This window comes from Onychostoma macrolepis, chromosome 03 (genome assembly GCF_012432095.1).
Source record: "Onychostoma macrolepis isolate SWU-2019 chromosome 03, ASM1243209v1, whole genome shotgun sequence".
NCBI lineage: Eukaryota > Metazoa > Chordata > Actinopteri > Cypriniformes > Cyprinidae > Onychostoma > Onychostoma macrolepis.
In genome coordinates, this window is record NC_081157.1 from 12228802 (window position 1) to 12238879 (window position 10078).

Sequence of the window (10078 nt, forward strand, 5' to 3'; positions counted from 1 at the left end):
CTGGTGTGCATTTTGAGACAAAACAAAGGCACTGATATATTTTAAGATCAATCAGTTTCTTTCAGTTGAAACACCTCAGACTTACATTTTAGTCTAGGACTAGGTTTAAGCCTTGTCTGTGAAACCGGGGATAAGTATATTTTATGTTCAATTTTTTATTTTATATGGGTTTAAAGTATATGAGCTTGTGTAGGCCTACTGCAGTTGTAATACACACAGGTTGCTTTATTGGCTCAAATAACGATATCGGTGTCTTTGCGATTGAAGTCTGCTCAGTGGTGTTGTTGTGCTTCTTCTAATTTTATGTTGATTGTAACTCAGAGTGTTGTAGAGTAACGACAGACAAGAGGATAAAAACAGATGCTCATGTCGAGCTCGATGAGGATTTGGTCAAAGCTTTGAAATGACAAAACATTTAGAAAAATGAATATTAACATGAAAGAAAAAAAAACAGCTAAAATAAAATAATGCTTGCACTTTTTAATATGTCACTGAATACTGAGAAAAAAATACAGTATAACAGTGTACTGATAATGCATTTCTAATGAGCTGAAAGGCTATTCAAATGTTGTCGAAGCACATAAAAATCAAATATTCAAATATATTCTAACTGTACTTCAAGTACAACGGTATATTTTAAATGTGTTTGAAGAAATACACTTACATCGCACTAAATGTACACTGTAAAAAAAAAAAGTTTTTTTGAGCCAACTTAAAATTTTAAGGCAACCAGCTTCAGCTAATTTTTGAGTTTTCTCAACTTGTCGTTTTAAGTTTATACAACAAAAATTTGAGAATCTCCCACAAAAATAAGTTGAGCAAACTCAAAAGTCTGCTGAAGCTTGAGTTGAAGTTACAATTGCTGACCAGACTGGATCTATTGATCTAACTGTGTGGGGTGAGCAGGGCATTACAACTGGGTGTTGGTATTCATTGGCGCATCTTTCAGTTCGCAAATTTCAGGGAACCACTTTCCTTTCAACAACAAAAGATCATACAGTTTCAGAACTCAGTATTCAAGAAGACACATGCTATGTAAACCAGGCCACTTCCCAGAACCTCACTGTTGACATAATCGGTGCAACAGTAGAAGTCTTGCATATTTGTCCACTCAAACACAACATCCCAGACATGCCACTTCCTGCATCCAAAGTACACTGTGAAAAATGCAATGCGTTCTACAAATCCTCATGCATAACACACTATACACACGGCACACTAACGATCAAAACACCAACAGACAATAAAAATGTCTAAATTGAGAACAAATTCATTAAATCCATCATTAAGGTTCCTAACAATGCAAACAGTAACACAATAGTAGATCCACTGCTCGATTTACCACCTGTAACCATTACACTACATCAGAACAACATAACACACATCGAAACCACAACCAAACCTCACACCATACAATTCGATGTACCTGGCATAGTAATTACACCATCCTCACCTACGTACTCCTCTGCCACCACACTCTTCCCATCCAATGACAATCTAGAAGAATTTATGGTAGAGGACTTCCCAGAAAGCACACCATCCCCTTCAACATCAACAATTCCAACAACATCCACTGCATCATCTTCAATCATACAACCCACAAATGCCCCTTAGTCTGCAAAAATAAGAACTTCTGATCCGAAAAAATACATTTATACATGCATTCATACACTTTTTTTTTCTTACACATACATAAATGCATGCATAGATACAAGTACATGTGCACATTTATACAAAGATCTACGTATACGTACTTAGTACATGCGCACACACATTAACACAAACATCTTCAGATATACATAATATGCACATGTTCTTGTATGTATCTATACACATTAGGGGTGGCACGGTACACAGATGTCACGGTTCGGTACGTGGTTCGGGGGTCACGGTTCGATACGATTTCGGTACAACAGGGGAGGAAAAAATCTACTATGCTCAGTTTCTTTTCATTTATTTCGAACAGACAGTAGTGCAAATTACAATTTTCCATCTAGATGTGAAAATACTAAATATTATTACATGTTCTATATATAAAATCTGTTTTGTTTTCATTGTGAGTGTACACAAATAAAAGCAGACCTTTATACAGTGATTATTAATAAGACAATAAGTGTTTAAAGTTGATTCTGCTGGTATAAGGAAACAGTTGAAGTGATCACGCACACACACACACACACACACACACATACTGGTTTTTGTGATTTAGCAGGACTTTGATGGCCAAACCAGTTGGATGGTGTTTTAATGTGTTTTCAAGCATCGGAAACTTTGTTTTTACAGTTTAAATGACCTTTAAACTAAAGTATCTATCTTTTTTGAGGGGCGTAACAGTTAATAACGTAAAATGTCACTGAGTTTTTAAATTCAGGTCATTTTTGTTGACTCTGATTTGTTGCCTGACATTTATCAAGTCATATAGCCAATTTTTGTATTTTGTGGCTGTCTAGCCGCCATTTTCACCGGAGGGAGAAATAAGTTTCCTCACCAGCCGATATAGCACTAATTTTGAATGACATAATTCTGAATTTGCTTTCTGACATAAGTTAATTTGTGAAATATGGGCTTTCAGGCTGGCTGAGGAAGAGTACTATGATTAATGATGTGAAGCAGAGGCAGAAAAGGCTTCAAGTGCTGTACTGTCTGGGACCAGAGACGAGTGGAAAGAGAACAGCACGAGAAATATTTTGTGTGTGTTTCTAAATTGTGTAGTTTTTGAGACAGAATATATTTTAATATTATACTGTAAGTTCAGCTGAGTTTGTTGTTTTTGTGTTTCTTCATTGTGTCAGTGTGTCACATTTAGAAGAGCACTGATAAAGGGATAAAAGGGGTAGTTCACCAAAATGTGAATATTTTGTCATTATTTACTCTCCCTCATTTACTTGTTCCAAACCCATAAGACTTTCATTCATTTCTTGAACACAAATTAAGATATTTTTAGAGATTTTTTGCCCTCCATTAAAAGTCTAATCCCAAAACACTTTTAAATGTTCTTAGAAAGATCATACAATAAATCCATTTGAATGGAGCTGTTTAATCTAAGTCTCCTGAAAAGACAGTCACTTCATATGAACAGATATAATTTATGCTTTTTTGCAAATATAAACACTGATCAGAGGACAATGATTACAGCATTTAGTTTTAATTAATGGAAGGTTAAGACTGCTTGCTTGACGCGTGAGAACCAATGAAGTTTGTTCTCGTGCAAGTACCGTTGAACTTCTTTATATACTCACTGATCAATGTTTATATGAGAATAAAAGTCTTCAGAAGACTTGGATTAAATCCCTCCATTCATATGGATTTATTTTACAATGTCTTTATGAATGTTTTGAAAGATCAGCATTTTGCAGAAGTAAACTTTCAATAGAGCAACAGAAATCTCTCCGATTAAAAAAAAAAAATTCTTCATTTGTGTTCTGAAAATGAATTAATTTCTTATGAGTTTGGAGTGACATGAGGTTGGGCAAATGACGACAGAATGTTAATTTTTGGGTGAATTAAGCCTTTAACTGTTAACTGTCAATTTTTATGTTATGTAAGATTAATTACATAAGACCAGTTGTTGAGATGGTATAACCCTGTTGGTTTATCAAAATGTTAACATTTTACAAAAACCTGAAAAGTATAAAAAAAATGTGTCAGAAAATGATTATGAAGTATTATATTGAACCTGTACAACATTTTAATGTATGATTTTTTTTAAATTGCACACTTTCATTTTTCTACAAACTCATGTGAGTTTGTAGATTAATAAACAGTGGAATGTGCATGCAGAAAACTGACATTTACCTAACTGAAATACTGATGTTGCTTTTATCTATCTATCTATCTATCTATATATATATATATATATATATATACACCGTCCAGGTGAGATGCCTCAAAAAACCTAATCAAAACACGCATATACACTATGTGGGGCCAGTCCAGTACTCATACTGGGCCCTAGTATCAGGGTTTCTACAGACATGAATAAGTTCAATTTAACACTTCTTAATAGTACCTTATATGAAATTTAAGACCTAAACCTGTAATGAAAATACACATTATATTACATACATATATGTAATATTTAATGTGTTTAACATAAAAAGAAAACTAAATATCATAGCTGTAACAAATTATATTTATTACTAAGATATACAGTGAACCTTTCATATCAGCAGACAATATACCATGCAAAATATCCCCACAAAAGCACCGTATCACCGAGATTTTTGGTGGTGGAAACAATATTTTAAAGCAATATTTTAATCAGTGTTCTATCAGCTTTTACATACTTAAATCTGCATAGTTTTATTTACCTTTACAAAGGCCTATTTTTACAAATGCATTAACAATGTTTTGATATATTAAACATAAAATGTTGAATACTGATATTTTTAATTATTTAAATAATAAAATGTGAAATTAAAAACGCCAGTAGGTGGCAGCAAGTCGCTGTTAATAAGTGAGTCATTGCGATTTAACCCTAATCATTTAAATGGTTGATTCATTCACTCTAAATGCGCACGCACTAGATTTCATGTAATGCATGCGTGCACTTTGTAGGTGATCCGAATGCTTTTTGCGTCGTTAGAATTTCAGCAAAATAGCTCACTTGTCATGGTATGTTATTTAACTATATCATGTTATGAATAAACTCAGGGTTTCTACAGATATGAACAAGTGAAATTTAAGAGACTTTTTAAGACCTTTTTAATACCAACTTATTTGAAATTTAAGACCTAAACCTGTAATGGAAATACACATTATATTACATACATATGTGACCCTGGATCACAAAACCAGTCATGAGGGTCAATTTCTGTAAATTGAGATTTATACATCATCTGAAAGCTGAATAAATAAGCTTTCCATTTGAAAAATAAGCAAGCTTTTCCTATTTGAAAATCTGGAATCTGAGGGTGCAAAAAATCTAAATATTGAGAAAATCGCCTTTAAAGTTGTTCAAATGAAGTTCTTAGCAATGCATATTACTAATCAAAAATTATGTTTTGATATATTTACGGTAGGAAATTTACAAAATATTTTCATGGAACATGATCTTTACTACGGTTGGGTACCGTTCACATTTGAACCAGTACAGTACCAGTACCTTTTTTCGGTACTTTACTCTCTGTGTAATAACAAAAACATTTATTTCAGTGAAAAAGTAAGTCCAAAACTCTCAATTTCAACATTTTGAACAATAGGGCCCTACAATTTTTTTTTTTCTTCCAGAAATTCTTGTTTTATTTTTTCTGATAATCAAATGAAGGCATGAAACATTTATTTCTTTTTAATTTCTTGGCAAACAAACAAAGGTTTACTGTTAATATTAATACATGGTAGAAAAATTGTGTGATTATTCCTTTAAATAAGTTTTAATAATAATTGTATTTTTTTTCTACAATTAAGTGGTTAATGTGGTTGTAATAATTATTTGGTAACACTTTATTTTAGGGTCTCTTAACTAGTTACTTATTAGCATGCATATTACTACAATATTAGCAATTTATTAGTAGTAATTAAGCACATATTAATGTCTTATTCTACATGACCTTATTCTGCATCCCTAATCCTACCCAATAACTAAACTTAACAACTACCTTACTAACTATTAATAGAGAATGAGAATGTGACGTAACTTATACGCTGCCGCCATCTTAGCAGGATTCCGTTGTTTGTTTACAGTCTATGGTTGGTTGTTTGTTGCTGTCGAGTTCTGTTGATTTTGTGGAAACTGCTGTTGTGTTCTGCTGTTGTGTGAAAAACTGCCATAGCAGGTCACACGACCTTCGTGGAGACAAAATCCACAATTTTATTAGGTTTTTCAAGTTTCCAACATGGAAAAGGCATGAAGGAGAGCATGTTGCTGATGTGACTAGAAGACGCCGGATGGCTTGGATAGCCGCTGTAAGAAGAAAGGACTTAACTTTCGATAAGATTTCTCATTCGATGAGAGTATGTTCTCTACATTTTCATTCCGGTAAGTTCTCTTATATTGTGTAGTTTTGTTCATGCCGTCTACTGTTCATATTGCCACTAAACTTTATGTTTGACTGTCTCTGTAGCTGCTGCTGCAGTTTATATCAGCTGCCGCTGACCAGTTACATAGCCTAATTCGTGGTAATGTTTGTAGCCTGCTGTAAAAGGACTCTATATGCAAATAATTATAAACATTTACTAAGCTTAGCTGCCTCTCTTTGTACCAGCTGCCGTTGACCAGTTGTATAATTTGTAATAATGTTTTTACTTTAAGAAATACATACAAAAAATGCTTTATTTATTTACTGTAAGTTTTGTTTATTTGTTTGTTTTTAAATTAAAATTATTAGTATTAAATTAATCTGATCTCTCTCCCTGTTGCTATTTCTCTTGGTCTCGCTGTCGAAGTAACCATGGCAACGGATAGCGTATCCTGCTAATATGGCGGCAGAGTGAAAAGACTGTGACATAATCCTCATTCTCTATAGGCAGCCAATTAAGAATTTATTGAGAAAAGTCATAGTTAATAGTGAATAACTGTTCGCAATTCTAAAGTAACCAATTATTTTTTATCATTTAATTGTTTTATTTAAATTTGTCAGTAAATGGAATATATAAAGACGTACATTATACTGTACAAAAGTAATACAAGAGTAATATAGGCTATTTTTGTTACGTTAAACCGCACTTTTATTTTGACAGGTTGCCATGAAGTTTCTGAGTGTATACAGTTTGATATGATGCTAGTTTTCTCAAATGAAACGGTAAAATTGTCATGAAGTGACTCTCACAGCCTGTAAGTTCATGTGTTCATGTAGCGAGATGCAGAGTTCACGCGTGCTTCAGTATTTGTGAAGTAAACACAACCGCGTCTCCGCCATTCATACATACCGAGGCTAACGGAACATGCAGGATTCATATTTAAACCATCTTTTTGCGTTTTAATATTCACATACACTAGTTCATATCGCGATTCAAATTAAGTGACAGACATTCTTTTATTCATCCAAAACTTGATGAATTCTGCGGCATTCCGCGCTACAGAGTAAATTCAGTTTTTATGAATGGACTCCGCATCCTGTCCGCGTCTTCTCGGAAACCATATGACCCTAGAAATGTAAGCACACTTCAGAACATTTCGGTTTGCCCTCTGTGCTGTGTTTTAAAGAGTTGCAGGGGTGACAAGTCAAGGGTCTCTCTCTCTCTCTCTCTCTCGTAAGCGCCCAAATGCGTTCTCAGGTACCAAATGATTTAATGTGAATCGATACTCGGTAGTACAGACGCAATTCGGTCCGTACCCTTAAAAATACAGAGTTCGGTACCCAACCCTAATCTTTACTTAATGTCCTAATGATTTTTGACATTAAAAAATCTATAATTTTGACCCATACAATGTATTTTTGGCTATTGCTACAAATATACCCCAGCGACTTAAGACTGGCTTTGTGGTCCAGGATCACATGTGTGTACTATTTAATGTGTTTAATTTAAAAAGAAAATTAATCGCTGTCATAAATGATATTTTTCACTACAATATAACTTTTCATATCAGCAGACAATATTCCACACAAAATATCCCCACAAAACTACCACATCACTGAGATTTTTGGTGGTGTAAACAATTATTCTGAAGCAATATTTTAATCAGTGTTCTATCAGCTTTTACATACTTAAATCTGCATATTTTTATTTACCTTTATAAAGGCCTATTTTTTATTTTTTTACTTTTTAAATGTTTGCATCACCGTTCATGTCAAATTATTACAATTTATCAATAAACTGTAATAATGTTAGCAGTCAGATTAAATAATTTACACTGCAATATTACAACTGCAATAAATAATGTTATGAGGTTAATGTTTTAAATACATTTATGAATATACAAATAAGAAATGTTTGGGGGGGGGGGGGTGCATACTTTTCAACATACTAAACTAAACTAGGTGGCGGTAATTCACTTAACGAGTGAGTCATTGAGTCATTAATTGAACCGATTCGGTCAAAACGCTGAATCATTCAGAAACAAAACACCGCTGAGTGCTGCTTGCAGAATGTGTATTCTGCTGTGATCCCTGTTTGGAACTATTTTCGTTGGTGAAACAGAACAAAACAGTAAATATTGTGTTTAAAATGCAAGTAACTTAATAACTTGACTAACTAACTTTAATTGTTTGTTTATTGAACTAAAATCAGTGTAACGTTTGCAATCGTGGGAATATTCAGCGAATAGCTCCCTTGGTATGTTACTGAACTATATCATGTTATAAATAAACTACATATTTTGAATTTTGTGTTTCTTCAGGGTTTCTTTATGTGTGCTGTTGTGCTCATTTGAAGTCTTTCACAAAGAGACAGGCAGCGCGACTGATACCAGAAATACCATTCCATTATCAATCCCTGTTTACGTTGAATCTATTAAAATCAGAAGTATCATTCCTTCGTTTCGATGCTTCGCTGGTTTTTTTTTTTTTCACTAAAGTTTTAATCAGGATGTTCGTCCGGCTGGGCAAATAAAAAAGCCAAAAACATTTTAAACTAGCTAGAAGCCTGGTGGTCAGCTAGCTGTAGCATGACTTATATTTAGGCTATTATTATTATTATTATTATTACTGAGAATATTATATTCACAAAGAAGGTAGTTCGAGCTGTATTCTCCTAACATTAACGTTACTGCGATTTTGTCTGATGATGCAGTAACTACTGAGGGGGTGGATGAATCTTCGGTCTGTCCAATGATTGTAAACGGTTTTTAGGTCCGTCAGATTGAAGATATTTTAGCGGTAATGTGACAAAATATTTAAGACCCATCAAATCTGAATTTAAGACTTTAAGGCCTTTTATTAGGAAAACGTTATTTAAGACATTTTAAGGACCCGCGGACACTCTGAAACTAAACATTCTGAATGTTTTACCTCAGTGTGTTTCTTCTGAATTTCTTTGTTTGCGGTTACGCTCATTTGATCTGAAGTCTCTCACAAAGAGTCAAAGAGAGTGAGCCTCAACAGCGCGACCTTGATACCAGAAATACACTATCCATTATTAATCATTGTTTACGTTGAATGTATACTAATACAATTAGAAGAATCATTCTCACGTTTCGATGCATCGCTGGTTATTTTTTGTCACTTGTGTTTTAATCAGGCTATATGTCCGGTCGGGCAAGTAAAAAAAAAAACATTTTAAACTAGCTAAGGCTGATCAGCTGTAGCTCAACCTATATTATTATTAAACATTAGTAGGTGTATAATAATAATAATAATAATAAATATATAAGTATAGTATTAAACATTAAGAAGGTAGTTCGACCTGTATTCTGCTAGTGTGATTCTCTCTGATGATGCAGTAACTGTTACCGCGGGGGAGAAAAAAAAAAATTGTAAACAGTCATTAGGTCTGTCAGACTGAAGATATTTTAGCGGTAATGTGACCAAAAATATTTAAGACCCATCGAATCTGAATTTAAGACTTTTTAAGGACACTGTAGTGCAAGATAATGTGAAAGTGTCTGTGTAGTGTGAGAATCAATGTGGTGAGCGAGTGACCTCTGGTGGTGGGTGAATGGAAGTTCATAGGCCGGATTCGTGACAATAGAATGTTGGCTAGGTTAACCTTGGCACCAGAATATGATGAGTCCTGCCGGTCATTCCAGTTGATGGTCGCCTGCATCGTGCAGGATTGGAGACATCAGCAATCCACCCCATAGTGCTGGATCCTCACCACACAGTCACTAAGCTATTAATAAAGGACTATGACAACAAGCTCTGCCACCCAGGACCAGAGAGAATATTTGCAGAAATAAGGAGAAACTTCTGGGTATTAAGAGGTCGGGAAGCTATCCGTAGGCAGCAACATTTATGCAAAGAATGTAAGAAGTGGAAGGCCAAACCAGTCATTCCAAAAATGGCAGATCTGCCACCAGCCAGATTGAGACTTCAGAAACCACCTTTCTATAGTACTGGCATGGACTGCTTCGGGCCATTTCAAATCAAATTTGGCAGACGGTGCGAGAAACGATGGGGGATAATCTTTAAGTGCCTCACTACAAGATGTGTTCACCTTGACCTACTTACCTCCATAGACACTGATTCCTTTTTGATGGCCC